The sequence below is a fragment of the Haemaphysalis longicornis genome, unplaced genomic scaffold (assembly GCF_048455015.1).
Source record: "Haemaphysalis longicornis isolate Haplotype H1 unplaced genomic scaffold, Haemaphysalis longicornis Haplotype H1 scaffold_2, whole genome shotgun sequence".
NCBI classification, from domain to species: domain Eukaryota; kingdom Metazoa; phylum Arthropoda; class Arachnida; order Ixodida; family Ixodidae; genus Haemaphysalis; species Haemaphysalis longicornis.
The window spans coordinates 84035304-84040379 of NW_027526295.1; the positions used below are offsets into that span (position 1 = coordinate 84035304).

The 5076-nt window shown below is 46.6% G+C and overlaps 1 pseudogene across 1 annotated transcript; it reads left to right on the forward strand.

Moving 5' to 3' along the window:
- The first annotated feature begins 203 nt into the window (after window positions 1–203).
- LOC144168117 (cuticle protein 10.9 pseudogene) lies at window positions 204–4380 on the forward strand (annotated as a pseudogene). Its single transcript, XR_013322161.1, has 3 exons — window positions 204–215; window positions 349–486; window positions 3517–4380. The product of XR_013322161.1 is annotated as a cuticle protein 10.9 pseudogene (transcript).
- The last annotated feature ends 696 nt before the right edge of the window (window positions 4381–5076 follow it).

The following is a 5076-nucleotide window of genomic DNA, read 5'->3' on the forward strand; positions in this document are numbered from 1 at the left end:
TGTGCGAAACAAGAAGAGGAGGGTGTCGTGTTCCTCTTTCCGGCGTTGAGCTACGGGGCAGTACAAGCGCTCCACGCAGTATAAAAGGCTAGGATGTCCGGAAACACTCACACTAACCTTACCTGTTAGCCATCCTTTCACACAAGTGAAGGTAGAATTGTGGGCTCAACAGTTCTGGTAAACACGCTTCATTGAAACCAACCATGCTTGGGAAGGTAAGATTTTGACATTGTTGCAGAATAATGGAAACTTTCAAATTTTGCGCCCGACATTAGATCCAACGACTTGTAAGACATGTACGAGTCACGACATCCCCCGGACTCGTCACCATGTTCTGCTTCATTTCAGGTTATTGTCGCAACCCTTTTTGCCTGTGCCTTAGCCGAAGGCCCCTATGGTTTCCAAGGAAACTTCTACAGGGGACTCCGGGGTCCCCTTGAGGCGTCAGCAGCCACTCCAGATGTTAGTTCGTTGGATCCCGTTTACGTAAGCACCTCCGTTGCTCTACAGAAGCGGCATTGCGTTTTTCGTTTCAGCAGTTATAATCGTTGACAACGTATATTAAAAGTGTTAAGGAGGCGTGACTATGCCAGAAGTAAAAGGAGCACTGCCATTGACAGTTTCCGGTGTACTACCGGTCCATCGTACGTTTAAACTCAGTGGCGTTTATTGCTTAAAAACCTTTCGAATATACAATTTGAGACGCTGTTGGATTTTTTATTTCCGGTAGCCTTGCCCATATAAGGCAAGATCTCATGCTGTAAAAAGTTAAAAACATATGTTTAACAGAGTTGTTGTCACGATAAGAGGGCTATCTGCAAAAACGTTATTATCTAAGCTTGTAAATTTGACCCAGTACATCCACGATTTAACCAGCCGGTGCTGTCAATGCACCCGTATAAAAACACACAATGTCGGCCACTATAGCGCAGCGAACGAATTATTTGAGCGGAACCCCGATAATACGACTTTCAAGGGACCGCGAGAAAGCGTCGTGTGACGGGGGTGTCGTATGACCGGTGTGCGGGTAAATGCCGGCATAGTAGGCGATATCACGCATAGGTGGGCCAAAAAACCTATTTAACCTACAATATTTTGCCCGTTCTCGCGTTATCTGCAAACCTTTAGCCCAAATTTCCAGCACGAAGAAAAGCAAAGTTTATGAAAAAAAAGAACAAAAAAGAGAACAGCATTCCCGTGCATGGTGGAGACAGCTTTTGAATGGTAATGTGCAGTCCCTATTGGGCCAAAGTGTTCAACACAGCTGTTTTCGTTTCGTACAAGATTCAACAACGCGAAAAACATGATTTAAACTTCCCGACTAAACCGTGTTGCAGCGAACATTAAGCGCGGTCTTGCTACAGTGACTTGCTGTGACGGCCAGCGATTGACCCAAAATGGCGGTGCCAACCTATACGTGTCTCCACCGTTGCGGCGGACGTGCGTGAACTGATGCTTACCAAAGAAAGTAGGGGAGTGATAAGGCGGCTTTAAAAGACAGTTATAAGCAGAGAGCCAATATACAATGAGAGAGAGCGTTTTGAAAGGAAGAAACTTCGATTAAACGCTGTCGGGGAAGCGGGTGTTCGGTCATCGCCGTGGGGTTCCGTCGCACTTGTTTTCGCGTTCGTCGACGGCTCGATGGGAGCTTCAAATTCACGGTCCGTCTACCACATGAACGTTCACTTCTTGCGCTTGGTGCGTTGGCGTACTGCTGCCGCGTGGGGCCGTCGAAGGTTAACTCCCGCTCACGTGTGCTTGTGTCTGTTCAGCAAGTGGTCTGGCCCCCTGCAGACCTTAACACATTAAGCAGCGTCAAACTGGGGTTCGGAATAAAGAAAAGTTGGGACGAGGCGGTGAAGCAGTATAAGAGATGGGAAAAACACCGGTTTATCCTAGCCAGGGTCCCTTGTATGAAGAGTATCGCGTGCACACGAGTGTCATATCATCGGGGTTTAATGCATTGTTTCTATGGGAACTTTGCCGGGAGCTCGGTGATCCGTTGTGGGAAGCGGGTCGTTGTAAGTCCGGGGGAGATATCGGCGAGGTTCCAGTGTATGAGCTTATTGACTACAGCTAGATCCCAAATAGCTTTAGTCGAAGACCTTGCCGATTTGTAATAAGAAAGCCAGCAAGGAGACACTTGTAAATGAAGGCCGCGTACGTTCGTGGGGTAATCTTTATAGTATTTTCTTCCTTACCACAATTCAACGAAATAATGCGCGGTCTGCACTCACTGTGAAAACATTTAATGGCACGCTCGGCTTGGCGCAAATGATAAAACACGATGTATTACCGGTTAAGAAAATGAACGACATTTTGCAAACAACCACGGATATCGGAACCAAGCCGTATTTTTTGTTGTATGCGTATCAAATGGGAAGTACGAAAACGTGCGTACGCAAGCTTAGTTTAACCAGTGCGCTCATTTTGAGCGACGAGCTGCGCCTATGTCTTGTTATCCTCCTTGATAATAAACATGTTCTTCCGCAGTACTGATCTTTGACTGTGGTATGAAGTTTAGTGTTAACGAGAGAAGATGCGTGCGTTCCTTGCTTTAAACTAACTTGGGTCATTAGCCTTAAGTGGAACGTTTGCGACACTTGTATGCAACATATTTTAAGACACTCGAGTTCCTCGACCTGCGACACGTAAATGAATAACTTGCGACATATGAATGTATCATACTTTGCCCATGATGGGAAACATTGCTGTCGTAGGTAGCGGAAGCGACTAAAACCTCAGGCGCCATCATGTAAGCTAAAATATTGAGCCTTTTTAGCGACGTGGCGGCGCTGCGTTACACTAACGCCTTAATTACACCCACACGCAAGCCACGAAGGTAGCGAAACTGTGTGTAACCTTCACAACCATCATGAAAAAGAAGCAAATAAAAGAAGCCGAAAGAACGAACCAAACCCGCACACTTAAACAAGGTGCCCGCAGGTGTCACGTACACCGTATCACGTGTTGTCTTTCGGGCAGGTGGCGGGGTTCCTCCACCCATAGTCACAGCCACGTGAGTAAGCCGTTTGACACCCGGGTACTAACTCACAGTAGTGGCTGCCTGCAATAAAGAAAAAAACCCGTCGTAGCCGAGGGGGTAAAAAGACTGACATTACATCTGTAGATCTACTAGTACCAGGTTCCAATTCTGCCGGTTCCGGTCCCGGTGATTTGTTTTCTTCACATTGTTATACTCATTTTTGTAAAATGCCGGAATCAACGAATTTCTAACCAGCTTCAGTGTAAAAAATTCCGCGAAAGGAACCGCAGTCAAACCAACCGAATCGAAATAACAGGCCAGTGACTTATCCACATACCCTAAGCAATCAAATGTTGTGAAAACGTATGAGAGATAGATTAACTAAACAAAACTAGTTTAACCACGTTGTACCCTTAGCTTTGGACTGAAGGTTACTCACTTTTTGAAGCGAGAACTATAGCCTGCAACCGTATACTGAATTTGTTGGTTCCTTCACCAATTTACATGTCACTCGCGATTAACTCACGCAGCCTCCACAGCCGTACAGCTTCGGCTACGACAACACGGACGAGTTCGGAACGCGGATATACCACAAGGAGCAGAGCGATGCCAGCAACACCAAGACCGGCTCGTACGGCTACCGGGATGAGTACGGCATCTTCCGCCGGGTCAACTATGTCGCTGACGCCAACGGATTCCGCGCCACCATCGACACCAACGAGCCAGGAACCGCGCCGGGCCGCAGTGCCGACACAGTCTTCAATGCCAAACCAGTCGCTGCTCCAGTGCGGGCAAAGTCAGCAGCTTCCGCTCCCATCGCTGCATATCTATTCGGCCCGGTGTATGGCGGGAAGTACTCGGTGCCTGGAGCCAGGTCTCCGTGGGCCAGGCGATCTAACAGATTTTTACGCTAGAGTTTGACAAAGTCAAAGCATCTTCATGATAAGTGCTCCATAGGTTTCGCTATATGTGACTTTAGTTGCCCACATTTCTGACATCGTTCGTCAATTTCTTGCATTAACGGTCTAAAATAATCAATAATTTTACAGGTGGAGTACATTGTAATCTCTTCCCTACCCTTGCTTATTTTTGAATGCACCAAGATTGTTTTTTGTTTTGTGCCAAGACGATCGACAATGATTCGCAAAATAAAGCCTTATAACAGTGACATTCTACCTGACCATCTAACAACCTAAATGCAGAAGCGTTACTACATACCTCTTTGACTGCTGCTACTTCTACTGGATGCCCCGATATCCCTCGTTCCTGTGGAACAAATGTCCTCTCCTCTATAGCTGGCCTCGTGGTAGTTTAACCACGCGGCAGCTTTGTTTAAACCGATGCCACACCGTCATTATTATAATAATTTTCATTTCAATATGTCCAATTGAATATTTTTAGCTACATTTATTTTTTAACTTTACCACCATGTACGATCCCGTGAATTGTTTGTAACTTTCTGTACAAATAAAACACCGTTGCTACTTTCTCATTGACTTCCTCCTCTGGAAATGAATGGGCGTTTAGGCCTGGGAATTACGGGAAACGTAATTGTGCAATTTACCCAGCTGTGATATTGGCGATGGCTGCAGTTTTCGCTTGGTCAGGAAGGACTCCTCGGCGTTGACGACGTGGGTCAAAGTCTTCAGTTCCTCTACGCAAAGCCGCACTTCTCAGGTTTAAGGGTTAATCCTAATATTCTCGTCGGGTTAAGTACGGACTGCAACTTTGTTAAGTGCTAATCTATGCTCCTGGCGAATACCACGATGTCGTTGAAGTAGACGAGCCCGGTGTGCCTTTTGAGGTATGGTAGCACAGTGTCAATTACTTATTAAAACGTTTCTGGTGCTGTGTAAAGTCCAAACGGCCTCACCTTGTAACCGTACAGGCCACCCGGCGTTATAGACGCTATCACCTCATGGACCTTATCCTCCCGTCCAATTTTCCAGTAACCGGGGGGGGGGGGGGGGGGTCAAGGGCGTTCAAGGTTCATAAGAGGGGTATACGTCTTTTTATGACTTTGTTCAGTAGCCGATATTCAGTGCGGAACATCAGACTGCAGTCTTTTTTTTTACAAGCACAAGTCGGAA